Source organism: Pezoporus wallicus, unplaced genomic scaffold, assembly GCF_028554395.1.
Source record: "Pezoporus wallicus isolate ANWC-B61680 ecotype Strahan unplaced genomic scaffold, APGP_CSIRO_Pwel_v1 contig_5785, whole genome shotgun sequence".
NCBI lineage: Eukaryota > Metazoa > Chordata > Aves > Psittaciformes > Psittacidae > Pezoporus > Pezoporus wallicus.
In genome coordinates this window covers 2345728-2362595 of record NW_026641150.1, presented here as the reverse complement: position 1 = coordinate 2362595, position 16868 = coordinate 2345728, and the positions used below count along the sequence as shown (strand labels likewise).

The 16868-nt window shown below is 40.6% G+C and overlaps 1 protein-coding gene across 2 annotated transcripts in view; it reads right to left on the bottom strand.

Annotated features, from left to right (window-relative positions):
* Window positions 1-1510, bottom strand: part of EDAR (ectodysplasin A receptor) — a 74357-nt gene extending 72847 nt beyond the window's left edge. For both annotated transcript variants that reach the window (XM_057422351.1, XM_057422352.1), the window contains exon 1: window positions 1162-1510. The gene's annotated coding sequence lies outside the window, so the exon portion shown is untranslated. The remainder of the gene's footprint in view (window positions 1-1161) is intronic.
* Window positions 1511-16868: the final 15358 nt, after the last annotated feature.

Genomic DNA, 16868 nt, shown 5'->3' with positions numbered 1-16868 from the left:
GTGGCAGCAGTAGCCATAGGCCTTGTCTCTTCCAGCAAAGAGCAGCTGTGGGTGTGAAATTTTTCCTTGTAGCTTGAGGCATATAAAGAGGTTTTGGGTGGCACCCCAAGGAGGTGGTGATCACTAAGCTCCTTGAATCTGTACACTGGATGAGGATTTCACCTGTTATCCCATCGGGGACAGATCCAAAGTGCTATCCAGTGCCCCTTCATGTAATACCTAAAGCTCCAATAGCTGTAAAAATGAAAACACTTTTTTTCTTAGGCATACAAATGTCTAGGTTTACTTTTTTCCAATATGTGGTATCAGTGCTGTAGTCATGGAAGCAGAAGAAGCTAAAACCAGCCAGCTCAGTATCAACAACAGTCTTTCATAGTCATGCAAGGCTCACACACGCCACTTTACTGTTATAGCCTTAGCTGAGATCTCCACTTCCTCAAAGGTAGCTAGGCTGGGCATTTCAAAGCCGCTCTGGCACCGCATACAGCTACAGCATACCATGCTCAGACCAGGTACGAGATGCCACTGCAGCCCAGGCACTCTTCGCTGTGGGGAACAGCCTACTTTCCTCTCTGGATCTCAGTGCCACAACACCCTTTAACAGCAAGACTGTGGACGCAGGGAATCTTGAAATCGGCATGCTACAAACGTGTATTCACATGTATATTCAGTCAGCTGCAACACTACTGATGCTGTGATATTTTACAGCATTGGTTGTGATTTCAAAAGTAGAGTAACAGCCTAAAATGTACAGGCAAATTAGTCTGCAATGTTAACACAAAACCCAAAACAGCAGTTCCACTGTCCTCTGGAGAAATATGTACTCCCAGTCAAACAAAAAACCCGCTGGATCCTCTGTGTGAACTGATCAGAACATCAGTACTTTTAATAATAAGAAAGTCTAAAACACATCAAATGTGAGGAAACTTTAGATTTTAAGCAAAGACGTTACCGGGAACTGTAGCTACTTTTGAGCCTTCGTAGGAAAAAAAGCAGTTTTTTTAGCCCAATGCTGGGAACAGAGAAACTCACTGAACAGTAGATCTCACTCAAACAAAACCCAAGAACATGATTACCAGCCACAGCCTGCAGTGACATCCCCGTGACAGAGTGCCTCCCATACCATAGAAGAGGCAGCAGATCTACTCGACGTAAGCCTACCTTGTGCAGATGAGTTCACCACCACCGAAACCCCGAGAAGTGGTCCTCTGGCAGGTACGGAGCACGGGATAACCACTTGGTCAGGCTCTCACAGGTGCCGAGGCTCGGGCACAGCCAGCGCGCGTCTCCTCTTCTCACAGAGCTTGTCATGAATGTCCCCAGCTCCAACCCAGGGAGCCCAAACGCACCAAAGCCCTGGGCTCTGCAGGCTCGGAGGGGCTTCCCAACAACTTCTCCTTCCCCGCTGGCTCTCTGCTAGGAAGTTTCGCCAAGCCGCGGGCGACGGAGCGGGCTCCGCTCTCTGGAAAACTCGCCTACCCCACCTAGAGGAGCACCGCAGGAAGAGGAGAAGCCCGGAAGCCCTGGCCAGCTTGTGCCCGCGTCGGATTTTGGTGGTGAACAGGAGGGAAAGATTTTTATCAGGTTGGGCTCGGAGATGGGGAGCTGGTCGCTGAGGCGCAGAGCAGGGGGACACTTCTGGGAAGCACCCAGAGTAGAAAGGACCAGGAGGAAGTTCTCGTGCTGAGCAGGATAATAAGGCCGGGAACCCCTGAGACAAGGTTGTGCCAGTGGCAGAGTTTCCAGGGCAGCATTTGCCTGCCCGGAGTGTGAAAATTCTCCTTCTCCTCCTTCATCCTTTTGCTTCTCCGATGATGAGGAGTTTTGCTTGTTTAGTTCTCCCTCTGTAGCGTTCGGATAACTATCTCCAGATCATTAGGCAGACTGTTCAAGGCCAGCTCATTTAAATGTTTTTCTAATTTTCAGAATCATGTCTTTCTACAAGGAAGGCATCTGAAATTTACAAAGCAATTAGCTTAGCTCAAACACCAACAGTAACCATGCTCTTGTGCTTTTAATAAGTATTTGAATTAATCAACAACATATTTCTCTGCCTTCTAGAGTATATGTAATTAACAAGTATATTAATCATGACTCCCTTCCTAGAAGGAAGACCTCATGTCAACTACTGTAAAAGTAGTTAAACCAAAGCCAGATGGAACCACCCTTTCCCTCGTTGCTGAAAGAAAACACTTTACATGTTGTATAACGTTTTCTTCACAGACTTTCAAAAAGGCAGGTTTGGGAGCACACAAGAGGATGGATCCAAGTACAACCCTTTCTCCAAAGTCCAAAAAGCCAAGAAAAGAGAGGGAGACAGGAAAGAGTTAAACTGAAGGGCCAGGAACAAAAGGAGTACAGGGCACTTGAGATACACTGTTGTAGGAGCTTGTATTAAAAGTACTCTTAAGAGGACTCTTTCTGCATTACGAATGTCTACTGGAGTTTTGCTATTGATTTAATGAAAGGATTGGATGCTAGGATAGTCAGCAACTCAAGCTCCTTTGAGCTAGACTTTGGATGAAAATTTTAAACCAGGGATCAGTGGACATATACTGTTTTACACTATATTTCAAGCTGGATTTGTAGCTCCATTCTCTGCGGCATCTTTGTTCGCATGTATTGTTTTGCATTGTAATTTTTCACTTTTGCATATATGTTGTCCTATGCATTGGCATTTCTGTACTTACTGATGTAAAATTACTTGTTTTATCAAAGTCTTTCCATAGAGTTTCGTTTAGTTTTATTCCTTGATGCATATTCTCTAAATAATACATATTTCAAATGGTTGGTTTCTTTTTATTACCGTATTCATATTTCTAAAACTTTGTCAGATTTTGTGAGGTTTTATTATTTGGAGAGAAGAGAGAACTGTGGGTCTTAAAGAATATTAATCTCTGATGCTCCTAGATTTGTTATTTGTCGTTCTAAACTTTTGCAGTACTATGCTTCAATGTTCTTGCCTATCTCATTAAGTTTCGGAATTTCTCTGCTGAAATCATCCTGCAATCACCAATGTCAGACAGCTTATTATCCTTACCTTTAGGAGAGGCCTTAGGATATGTAGGTATTCAATATAAGTTATGCATACTTACACACATGCTGATGTTCTGTCCAAAATCAAGAAGACAATATGAGCTGACCTTGTATTTTCTCTATCTATCTTTTCAAAACAGTCCAACTTTATCAGTGTATCTGTCTTTGGTATCAAACTGTCAGAGGCAATAACTGAAAAGCCAAAGTACAGGTTCCTTACTCACAGAAGAAAGGGAACAATTTTGCCTATGCTAATAGTCAGCAAAGTTTTTCATTAGGAAACCTTAGCATAACCCAGATTTTTATTTAAGGATTCAATTTTGGAGAAAGGAAAACTTGTTGTTTTCTTTTTGCTACTACCCACACCAATCTGAGAGAAGTATGAGTCTCTGTATATTGCTAATTGTATTACAAGGTAAAGTGAGTTATTCAGTTCTCCAGGCTTTCTTCCTGCAGTGAATATGCTCCAATACTTTGGGAACTGGACAAACTTTCCCCATGCAGTTATTTCTTATTAGTGTTATTGGCATTGTAGTGCCAATATGAAAGGAAGAGAAATCTTCTTCTGTGCTTTTGATAGCCAGTCTCTGGTGCACAGGAAGAATACAAGAGCTATGAAGAAATATGAATACAAGTGGAGGGAGGAGATAAAGGAAGGAAAGGAAGAGAGGAAGACAGGGAGTAATAGTTATGTTGGAGGGAACAAAGAAGAGAAGGGGAAAATGACAGGCTGATGGATGGGAATATTAGCATAAAAGGAGAAGAAAGTGATGAGAACTACCAAGAAGAACAAGATGAGGGAAAAATTGCAGAGGGAGAGAGGAAACTGGGAATGACCATAGGTCAATATAATTTCAGAGGATGATTGGTATTTTTTTTTCTTTCAAGATCTGAAATTTAAATCTGCAAGCTTCTTGGGTCCATATGTATATCCATGACTGGACACCACATGCATGCCTGTGATGGGAAGAGGGGATACAGTACAAGACCAGAATTAACATGTCAAAGCCAGAACTCATGGTATGCCTACAAAGAAGGTTACCTCTGTAAATTCCATCCTCAGACACTGGACGTGTACCTGGACCAGTCAATCCATATTGAACAGGCAGCTCTTATAGAGGTCCTTTTTTCTTCCTAATGCAATGTGCAAGTATGAATATTATTAATGACATAATAGCCCTGCTACACATGTATTAACTTTCTTATGGATGTTGCCAAGATACTATGGATGTCTCTTGTAAAACACTCGGTATTCCAGATCTTTACAAATAATATTGATTGTATCTTTAACTTCTTTCTAAAATGGGTGGTGTTAACTTGATTTAATAGAAAAGGGATGGAGACAAAGGAGAAATGATGATCAAATACGCCCAATAATTTCAGATGTTTGATTTCAAATGCCACAGGACTGATTTTTCAGGTTATATCACAGCTGATATATTCTGGAGGAGCTTGCAGTGACTTCAGAGGCAGCCAGCACAGGAGCTTGTTGCTCTGTCAAGCATGTGTTGTGCATCTCTTGGGAAGTACGATAATAAGGCAGGGAGCCCCTGAGACAAGGTTGTGCCAGTGGCAGAGTTTCCAGAGCAGCATTTGGCTGCCTGGAGTGTGAAAATTCTCCTTCTCCTCCTTCATCCCTTTACTTCTACCTTTGACAATTCCTATGATGAGGAGTTTCACTTGTTTAGATATTACAGGCAGAGGAGGCAGAGGCTAGTGAAAAGCACAGCACATTAACATATAATTAAACGGATCACTGTAGTTCACATTTGCAAAGCAATTTGAGTAACTCTTTCAATTCCAGATGCCTAATTCTGCCTCATCTTGTATCTTATCTTGTAAAGTTAGTTTCCAGCCCTCTCATACTCATCTGCTGACTTGGTTTGCACATGAAAATAAACCAGTAGAAGACCCAAATTATTCAAAACCACTTTACTCCTGATTACCTCTACAGGAGTCAAAAGCTTTCCTTTCCAAAGAGGTAACTGGAAACCTGCAAGACACCCAGGAAACCTGACATTTCACACTTGATGACCAGAGGAGCACTTATCCGGTGTTTTTAAGTAGCACAAATAATGCATTTCTTATATCATTAGAATTTACAGAATCTGAACAAAAAAAAAGCCAAGAAGTAGCAGGCATTGAGAATGCCTGAATGATACACCATCCTGCCTGGCAGCTCCACTGTTAATGATCAGGCTGCATCCCTCAGAAGTTATCTGAAACCTGATCTGGCCCAGCAAGCCCTGCCACATAGTAAGAGCAGTAGTGACCAGCATAGTAAAGCATGTAATTCACTGTTAGACTTACAGGAAGCTACTTGAGGGAGTTCATTACTTAACAGTTGTCCTTTTCAGGTAACTAAAGGATACTCAGGCCATTTAGCCACCTAAAAAGTGCGTATGTATTTCAAGCATGACCTGAGACTGTAAACGCCTTGCTTTTGGCATAAACCAGGAGGCTCTCAGCTTGGAGTTTGTTTTTCTTTGTTGTATGGAAATGTTGAATAAAAGACTGGAGTAATCCGAGTTGCAGGAACCGCTTAGAAGGGGTAACAGGAGCAGTGTTTTAAGCTTTTGTTATTTCAATCATTGTAGATTTTTTTAATATAAAACACATGATCATCACATGACTTCAAGTTAATAAAAAAGAATAAACAGGGAATGAATGGTTTTGACCTTATAAATATATTTTAAAATGCGGTTTCTAAATTGGTGGTGATTTAAGCCATTGGTTCAAACCCAAAATCTAATTGATGCTTGGATCATAAAATTATGGGTAAAATTAACCACAGTGATGTCACAATTTGTCACCCAAAGGGTGAAAAAGATCAAAGAGGTCTAGGTCATAAGTCTGGCTAAAACAAATTTCTAGGTCTAGTACAATATTCCATTCCATTCATTGCCTAACTGGTGGCCATGGTCTTTCACCAGGGTTTAAATTCACATCCCTTATAATCAGTTGCTCTTTTATTACTCTTAATATATGCAACACATCTTTAATCTAGGAAGTTTGTATTTAGAGGAAGTGTTCAGGATGCTTTTCTAAATATGTGCTTGTAGCACATTTTTCAAAGATATTGCAATGAATTTCCGTTTTGTTTATAACTTCTTCCTTGGCAGATTACTTGCCTTCATGAATGTAGATGGTTTGCAGATTTGATTAATAATTTAATACAGTATTGTATCACCTTCAGTGTATGACTGTGATACATTACTAACCTTCAAAATACATAATAAATTCAAACTGTCATCTGGTTAAAAAGACCAAATCCAGCTTTGCTATAATACTTCCCTATGAGTGAAGATGATTTAAGGTTAGCAGGTAGTCCGGAGACATGGGTGACACCCATTTGCAACATTAACTACCCACTGACAGGCTATTCTCCAAGTACCCTTATTGTTTCAATTTTAAAGGTGAACTGTAAAGCCATGTGCTTGCTCAGAGGTAGGATCCCAGTTCTGTCTGTCCTAAAGCAGATCATTACCTCTCTCAGAGCAGAACCCACCTTCCCTACCATGGATTTAGCTCCTACAGCATCTCAACTGAGCTCCCAAAAGGAATCCAAAGCTTTTTCCAAGATTATTTAAAAATTCTAATTCCTGGAAAAATATCTTCAGGATAGAAGGTGTATGTAGGTGTGTGAGAGGCATGTGTGCTTATTTCTCTTTCCAGCAAAGCTAACGCAGTATTCAGAGTACTCCCTTGGTACGCAGGGCCTGAATTAAATAGGGATTACACCAAGAACTCTTCCAAGTGTTTTCACTGATTGCTGGCCGAAGGCTTTCATCTTCTTTCTTTTTTCTTTTAAGCTAAGGGGTGGAGACAGAGAAAACTAGATTGAAGTATTGGCAGCAGCTAAAGATTTTGTTTTAAACTGATGCATCTTTCTATGCTTTCTCTGTCCCATGGTCTTGATTGCCCTAGGCAAGACTCCTCAGTAACATTAGCAAGTGTGTAAATAGTATCTGTGAAGTCAATGAGCTATTGTTCAAGCAACTACTATTCAATGACAGCGGAAGACATCTCTGCTGGCAGCCTGCACAGATGTCTTAAGATCTTGTGCCTGAACAGAAAGATACGGGAGCCCATCTGGCATTCTCTGTCTTGACTTTGAAAACACTTTCACAAAATGTTAAACTTGGCAAGACAGAATGAGGGTCATGAGGTCATACCTGGTACGTGGTAACATAGTCTGGACTGGTAGATCTCCCTTCTGCCACTCACCAGCATCCATGCTGGCTGATTTACCTTACTGACTTCTGACTGTGTAAATACTGGCTAACCCCTTCCAAGGGTCATCTTGGGACATTTTCTTTTTACAGCTTATGCAGGGTGTGAAATGCCTCTCTTGTTTTTATATTCTTCAAAGGTAGAAAGCAGTTGTCTTTTAATGATCTGAAATTCTTCAACTGCAATGCATCCCTTTCTCACTTTCCACCCACTCCTTTTACAATGTTCCTGTGATCTTCACCTTCCTGCAGCAATACTAGCCACAGGTTTTACTCTGTTAATCGCAAAGACCAACAGGCCAAATTAATTGTTTGCTGGCCAAATATAATGCAGATCTACTCCAGAAGCTCACAGAGTATCTGGACATTATTTGTGGTACATAATGGACAAAGAAAAATTAAGTTGCCTTCTTAACGGCTCTACCTATATTTACATATTCACATGAGGCTTAAGCTTGCGCTTAAGCCCCAGTTGCCCCTGTTATTTTAGTGCTTTGTGTACTGGTCCATGTCATGACTTACATCTGGAGCAAGACAGCTGCTTCCCCGTCAGCCAAGTGCTCAGAGAGACAAGAAGGTACAGGGCATCAACAAGTTGTATGGATACAAGAGATGTACTGCAGAGACACCTCACCTTACACACCCACAGCAACAGCACACCCTGGTCTGCAAAAACACAAACTTCCCTGTAAAATTATGAATAATTGAAGACTTGGTAAACTTTCTGTTTCCTCCCTCTTGCTAATACCACCTTTGCTTCTATAATACATCCAGATGATCTTAATTTGTAATTTAGGAGAGACTTAATGACTGTAATTGTTAAGAAAAGTTAATTTAAATGCTTAGGAGAGTCAGTGACCCAACATGCTCTATGAACCGCTGAGGTTGGGCACAGAAGAATGTAATCTTAATGTGCTGGTTTTCTTTCCTTCAGGCAAATACAGGGCCAAATGTTCAAAGCTGTTTCTTGAATTGCATATACAACATCTGAGGAGCCTTCTGCCTACGTGTAAGAAACCTTATTTGCATGCACAAATACATAATTTAATTTAAACATATCCATACATTATTTTCATACTAAGAGAGCATGCAAAATGATACCCAGATAAACACTGCAAGCAAATTTCTATGCTTTTTTTACAAGGATAAAAACACTAAATATTTTACCCTCATTTTTCTGGGATGGTCCTTCAGAATACCCTATGAAATAAGAACTCTGGATTCTACCTCTGAAGCTTGTGATCTGCTGGCTTGATGGAGCCTAGGCTTTCCATGTAGCAGTGCTGTTAGGCTTAGTTAATGAATAGCATATTTTGAGATTCTAGGAATACTAGGAATATTACTGCTCTTTTAAATACAGTTACAAATCAGCCCCAGCCTGTTCATCGTCTAAAAATCTTAGAAATAGTCTTTGCTCTTGGACTTTTGTGTCTTCTGCACATTTTTCTACCCTCTGGCACTAGACTAAAGTAGGCATTTCCATCCCCTCCAGGACACCACACTTCAAATCCTGCTCTCTGGGTAGGTAATGAGACTGGAAGACCACACTCCAGTCTGTGGAGTCTGCTCAATTTCAACAACTTTGTCAGTGCTCGGGAAGCATAGAAAAAGGATGATTTAAATTCAGAGTGGGCAAAGGATGGGCATGCAAAGCAGTTTGGGATAGAAAAACCTCATGAAGAAACATTGGAGACTGAGGAGGCAGAAGGAAGCTGGGACCAGGAGCTGGGTAGCAAGAATGGGAATGGAAGGTGGGAAGAAAGATGGGCACTGGATGAGATATTAGTGGAGGGGGTGTGGGGGAAAGACGTCAAATGCAGGTACTCACTGTAGTGAGAGGTGGTGGGGGATTGAAGAGATGTATGAGTTTGAGAAGCAGTACAGAGGGCTCTGCAGAGTAGTGAGGTGAAATTAGTCATGACCACAGGCAGTGCCAAAAGAGGGAGAACTGAGGTGGCACTGGGAACTGTAATGCTGGCCCAGCATCACTGATAAGTTCACAGGAGTATGGGTTTTGCTGCGTAGGTTTTATCCACATGTTATACAGGCAAAAGTGGTGTTTAGAGACATAAAACACCCCCAGAAATCCTAGCTTATAGAGCAAAGAGTTTGAACTGCCCTTAACATCTCTACTTGATCAGTTATACTGCAGTACAAAAAGCTGAAATGTAAACAGTCTGGGTATAAGTAGCAAGGATTAATTAGTCATTTTCTCAGAAATGTCTCATCCAAGCAGCACCAGCTGTACCCCTGTTAAATTCACAAAGAAAACTACACTTCATTACAAAAGCTTGTTTTTTTACTGTAAGGCTCCCTCAATATCCCCCAGAAGCTCTAAATATCCTCCCCTCACCTCACACCACCAATGCAGCAGGCTCAGCTGCTCTGAGGAAGTTCATGAACCAACAGAGGATTGCCTGAGAAAATGCATTTGGTGAAAGCAAAGCTGATATTGACCGGCTCTCAGAGCTACCAAAGACCTGGGTCAGGCTGTGTCGCTGTGAAGGTACTCCTACACACCAGGGCTGTGCCAGGCCATCAAAAGGGCGATGGCAGACCCTACAGTGTAACAGTATATCAGCTTGTGCATGGTAAGATTCTGACATGCAGGCACAGACACCTTGCACAGGGACAAGACTTCTCCTGCCTAGGAAGTGGCTGACGTCTGAGGCTTCAGACATCATCTAAAGAATTATTATGGCACAAAATTTCCAAATGCAAGGTGTTTTCCTCAGTTTTCAGTGCATGCTGACCTCTTACCTTCAAATAGGCAGAAAGGACAGCTAGCATAATCGATGGAAACATGCTCACCGGCGGGTCTGTCTTTGCAGACAGTGCACGTTCCTTGTCATTTTCATCATCTCTTGGCCACTATTCCCACCACGTTTTTTCAGCGTGAGGTTACCAAAGTCAGAATTTCTTAATTTATTCCCTTACCACACAAAAAGTATAGACTGATAAATTGACATTCCTGGGTTAAATCCCTGACCCACACAGCCCGATAATTAAAATTGTCTTGGGACCTATCCCAGTAACTAAACCACCTGGGTCCTTCAGCAGGCACTGAATCAAACTCTTCAGCTAAATAACCCCTCAGGAAAAAAACCCACTCATTAGAACATAATGACATCTAGAGCAATTTTAGGTCCCACCATGACCCCCTGCCTTCAACTGCCACTTCATAAGGGAGCAAACCTCTATCACAAGTCTTGTGTCTTAACTGCCAGGCCCATTCGGATGCCCCAGATATCCAGGGCATGTCAGATGGCAGTATGCACCCATGGTTAGACAAAGTAAACCCACCACCAATCTCTCCCTCTCTTTTTTAACGTGTGAACTTCATGTGAATTTAAATGCACATAAATCCTGTATGTTTGCAATTCCATGGTGAATGCTGCAGGCAAAATCTGACCCACAGGTGCAATACTAAGTCACTGTGGCCCATCTGTATTTATAGAGAAGATGAAAGCATCAGTCAGTGTGGACAGGTTTTGTGTTTAAAGAAATAGAGATATTTCACTGGTAAGTGGTTAAAAGTCAAGGTTCTGTGAAATACCTGCAAATTTCCAGTACTTTAAATTGGTCTTCTCATTACATTACATTAACTTCCGCTGTAAATGTGTGGGTCTGTAGGTAGATATGTTGCCCTTTTTTGCTTGGTGTAATTTGTTTATTCACTCTCCAGAGTCTAATTATAGCTTTGCCATTATATAATGTGTTTGCACTCTTTCCCTGTAGACATAACCTGCAAGATCGGGGGCCATAAAATTTAATCACCTTTGATAATTATGTAATTCCCCCCCCCCCCGAAAATTAAGTTAGAGCAGCTGCAAAACATGCAAAATAATGAGACTTATCTATATTATTGTCCTGATGAAATCTTGTGCAGACCTTACAATACACTTTATTGACCTTCTCCAGGGGACTATAATAATACATCCTATGTCAGATCTACATCACTGTAATTGAATTTTAGAGAATTTCTGTGATGACTTAAAAATTGAATCTGCTCCCTGGTGTCTTTTCTTTCAATACAACCTAAATCCTTTTTTCATTTCCCCTTTCAATTATGAAGGTGGGGAGTCCAGGGAGAAGTGTTATCAGTCTTCTTTGGCCTAGAACCTTTGCTTATGCTAACATTTTGCCTCCAGAGACTAAATATGTTTTGTGCAGGATGGGCTCAGGAAGTTTTCTACATATGGCAGGCCAGAGACGGGCACCACCGCAGCCTTCATTTCAGCATTCAAGCCCTAGCACTGCTCTGTAGTATCCAGTTACATGTCAGCAGTTGGACTCCACTGTGCCTTATGTACCTCGTTCCAGTGAGGACACATTGATGGTCATCCTCCCTGAGGATAAGTGGGGTGGTCTTTCTTACAAGAAGATTGATCCAGCTTTCCACAGTGGTGGCAACTGGCTGCTTGTACGGCTTAAACCAGGTACATCTCTATGTGTTAACTTTAGGCATATCTACCGCAATTGGAACATACCAGAAGTTTTGGGCCAGCCTGTAATACACCTTTAGTTTTGGCTTCTATCCAAAGACACGTCTCTATTGACTTTGAAAAAGGTAGTAGTGATGTTGGAACATAGTGGCATTCTGCAAGTGGTTCTTGTTGCAGCTCCCTCTCTCTTCATCCCAGGGTACTTATTGATAACTTATTTTGTTAATGAGTACAGACGCCAAAAAAATCAAGAGGAAGTAATGATGCACTTTTGAGAAAGCCTGCTTCAATAATCCAATTGACCAGAGTCACTGTACTGCAAATAATGCAGCCAAACCACCTTCTTTCTCCAAGCTAATAATGGCTTTCAATAGCAGCGAGTGAGAGAGTTCACATTAAGTACATGGTGTTTCCCCTGCTGGGACATCAAGTTAAATAGCTTTCTCTGGACAGTGCTGGGAAATCCCATCTTTCATTGTGTCTCCAGCTATGCTAGATTTCTCCTTACAATTGTATTTCAGACAAAAAGTCAAAGTATATTTATAAAATGCATTTTCCTTATAGGAAGTTGTCTCAGTAGGATATGGAGCAAATGTGTGTTACTGATTACCGGTTTCCTACGCAGCGAAACCTTTTGTAGGCACAAGCTCTTCCTCCTTCCCCCTGTGTGAAATCTTCCTCAAGGAGCACTGCCACACCACCAGGGATGTGGCATTTCCCGGTAGAGCACATGCTATGTGCTTTCAAGATCCATTAAAATCAATTTTCTTCTGCTATCAAATACCAGACCAAATAACAGACCCATACAGAGTAAAGCACAAGGAGCAAGTTTTCTTAATGTGGTAGGATACTGGGCCTTGACTTGCACTGCTGTGTCCTTGTGCAGTCATTCCACAGAGTCTATTTTGTACCTGCCCATGTCAAATCAATGTTCGAAGGCCCCATGAATTTCCCTACATGCTCAGGAGCCATCTGGCTGCAAGCGAGTCTACTCCCTTATCTCTCCCCTCTCATGAACAGTGACAGAACTGTGTAATAATCTAGTTAAAATACTTCACAACTATGCTTAGGTGAAGTAGAGAGTCCTCCCCTTGCTGCCTCCCAGAATTTTTCCTTTCTTCTCAAACTTCTGTCAAGACAAATAATAATACTAAGATCTGTCACTTTATGTAAATTTTCTACATGATACAAAAACACAATGACAATGTTAGGGTAAAAAAGGATTTCTCGTTTAAAAAATATACTATCTTTGCACTCTTTTGGGCACTTCTGATCTTCTCTAGGTTACGATTCAGCAGCCCTCCTCTTCTCTTTTTGCTATTAAAATGCAAAACATAGACGCATTTGTCACCCTGTGTTTGAGGGAAAAGATCCTATAACCTTCTGAGAACACAAGCTATTTTTGTAGTTAAGCAAAGCACAGTTATGTCTAGGCCAGAGTGGGAAGCAGCAGCTAGCAAAGAAAACCAGAAAGGGCATAGCAAGTTTATAGCAAATGAAAAAAACACAGGCCAAAAATGCACACGGTATGTCATTATAATTATAAACAATTTTTAAAGAAACCCTGGTTTTGCTTCATTCTCATCCTGAAGAGTTTGTGATATCTGTAAGTATGCTGCAGATGTAGCTGTTGTGACTCCAACTGTATATACTATGCCAACCTGTATGGCTTAAGTAAATGTTCACTGCATTTGATTGAATGAGGCACTTGGAGTTTCTACTGGTTTTCCACACTGTGGAAAGCACATTTTTGCATGTTCCAGAAATGATGTAAATTCTTCATTCTATAAATACTTCAGCAAGTCTTACACTGAAATTTGCCCACAGAAGAAGTGGTTTTGCCTCTGGTGCTAAAATGACTGATAAAGAACATGAAATAAATAAATCACTGATGAAGGTTGTATAATCAATCTTCAAACCAGAAATCAAATTAAATAACTATTTGTAAAACAGTTCATGTTACTGTCATATCACACGTAAAGGAGTAATTATAGCTCTGTAATCTATTTTGATTTTCTCAATCTTTTAACCAAGACAAATAAAGTTGGATACAGGGCTTCAGTAGTCTAGCTTTTGGTTTTGGTTGGTTTGAATTGGTCTTTTCATACTTTACAGAGGCTAAGGATTCTGGAAGTATAAAATATGCATTTTTTTTTCCACTTCAAATATGCATTTAGTTAAGACGTAGATCTGAAAATGTAGTGGGTTTAGAAACTAAAAGTGAGAGAATAATGTGGCAGCCCTAGTGTATTAATACAAAGAAATAGGGCTCAATGTTGGGGACGTTTCATGCATTGTGTTACGTTAACCAGTGACAAATGCTGTGGTACATGCACTGGATCACCTCTAGTAGCTCTCTGCCCTTACACATTATGCACAGCACTGCAGAATGGGCAGAGATGTGGGACAGGAGTGAGGGCAGGCTTTCTGGTTGAATCAGCTGTCCAAAATCCTGATCTAGATGGTTTTGGAGTTAGGAGCTGCTCCAGGAGAGAGCAGTGAAACCACTCTCAAATCCAGTGCCCTGACTGGTGGGAAAGCGTAATCTTAGCCCAGCTCTCAAACTCATAATTGAGGCCATCACTCTTATTAACAAAATGAAATAAAGATAAGAGATATGCTGGAAGAAGGAAGCAGTTACATCTTGCAATAATGAGGTGTAAACCAGCTTGGTGGCCCATCAGAAAATTTTCTATCGTCTCCCAAAGAGGAAATATCTGCTCTTGCAAAGTTCACCAGCAGCACACATGATGCATGATGTTTCTGGGCCATGCTGAAGTGCAGGATTTGAGCCCATAAATACCATAGGCTTGGTACTTGCTTGTGATCCCTTCTCATTATCTCTTTCAGTAGGAAATAGGAAATGGGTTAATTTTTTGTTTGTTTGTTTTAATTTTAGTACAGCTGTGGAAACACACAAATCATATTCTTTAACAGCATTTAAGTTGGTTTTGTGATGCTTGGATAAAATACTGCCTAATGACCTATTTCTGTAAATCATTGATAACTTGACTCTAGTAGATTTTGCACAGGATTTAAAAAAAAATCTCAAGGATTAGGCTCTAAAAGTACATTTTCTCCACGTTAACTTTTTTTGCTTTAATAAATAGCTGTATTACCCAGATTACTGCCTTTCAGCTCCTGCCTATGTAAACCAGTCATAATAATGATTTTGCCTTTCGTAATGATTTTCTCCTGAGCATGGTGTTATTAAAAGGCAGATGAAATCCATTACAAGTCTCATTACATTTCCTGTAATGCTAGCATTATATATCAGATATGGAGAGATAGATAGTGGCATAATTTCCTAAGGGCAGCCTTAGTAAGGATTTGCTGGACCTGGGCCTCTCTCCAGAGAGCTTCTCTGCCTGCAAGGCAGTAGCCATACACTAGGGCTGCCACTCAGAAGCCAGTTCCTTCTGTGATTAGTTTTTTTTTTAACCTTGCAGTTTCTGCTCTTACAATATTAATTGGAAAGACATTCATTACAGATAATAAGGTGCAATTAGTTCCCTTCAATAAATCTTCATTGTCTCCCATAAATCTAGTAGATCCAAGTCTTCTGAAGCCATTGGTTTTTTAAAAAGAGGCTAATGTGTTTATTAATTTGCTCATTCACTTGTGAATGATAAAATAGGAAGCTAGATGTACAAATTCTACATTCTTCAGATGATGATGTGCTGCTTCTCTTCTTGATGAACTTTAAGATTTTTAGAATATCAAATATGTAAGAAAAGGAGACTGGCAAGATTTTGAACAGGAAAGTGCAGGAATTTCCAGATTTTCATAAAAGGCATAACTTTCATAAGATTTTGTTTTAAACTTCATCCATAACTTTCAATAATTAAGCTTTTTTATTATGTCATCCAACCATAGAAAGATGTCTTGTTCGATTAAATAAGTTCCTTGTATGGATGTTAATTTAAACTCCCTTACGAAATGAAATATCCAGCTATGGAAAAAAGGTGGACCATAATTTGAATAGTAAAAAAAATGTATTAATGTTGCTAATTCTAGTTCAGGAGATAAGAAAGTCAGAATGGATTACTGAAAGAAATAACTTTACAAGAAAGAAGACTTACTATAATTTAAATTGTGAAATATTCTTAATGTCACTTATTCTCCCTCAATTGCTTTTTGTGCAGTTTATCATTAGGATAACTTCAGTCAGTTGTGGTGATAAATGCATGCTGTTTTAGTGAGTGGATAAAGCAAGGTTTCTAGTACTGGATGTAAGAACAGCCCTAAAACCTGTTAGTAGGTACTAGTTTCTAGTTTGGGGACCAAATGGTGGCCTTTTTCTTAGATGTTAGTTCCTTGGACATCTGTCAGTCTGAAGTCTCCTGACAAACACAGGTCTCATGCAAACTCTGTGATGCTTTTCAGCAGCAGCATACTCTGTGTCTGCACTTCCAGACACTGTGCAATCCCACTGCAGGATGTATTTTTATACATAAAGAATAATCTGAGCACCAATTCCTACCTAAGAGGAGATGGAAGAGTCAATTATTTTCTATTGTTTGTATCATAGCAAGTGTGACAGGAATTTATTCCTTTTTTTCCCCTAAAAGCCAGGGTGGAGAGGGCACAGCAGTTTCCAGGCTCCAGTCCACAATGGGTGGGTGTGGATTACCTCAGTCTAAAGCGTATTCCCTTTGTGAGGCTGTGGTCTCAGTAAGTGACAGACACTGAGCACATCTCTGAAAGATGTGTGGCCTCTTTCTCTTCTCTAAAAATAAAATTAAGGAGACCTGCACAAGTTAGTTTCCCTGATGTTTGGCATCTGAAGGCATCCTCTGGGTCTAAAGGGAGAGGGGCTTGTCAAGGCTCGGCCCTTACGAGCAGTGAGAGCTTTCTTGAACTACTCTGAGCTCTCAGGTTTGTTCTTCATCAAAGAGCTCCACATCCCTCCTAGCCACTTCTCACAGCAAGAGCTGCAAAAAGAAAGGGGGAATTACCAGAGACAAAAGATGTCTGTGATACGCCAACACCTGCAAGAAAAGCTGATGCTATTCTGCTGCTGATTGCACCACCCTTTCACCTAATATTACTCCCTTCTGGGTGTCCACTGATCACCTGTAAGGCACAAAGAAGAATTCCTTTCTATCTTCTAAATGCATCATTTGTGACCAGCTGTTTCCTACATATATGTTTC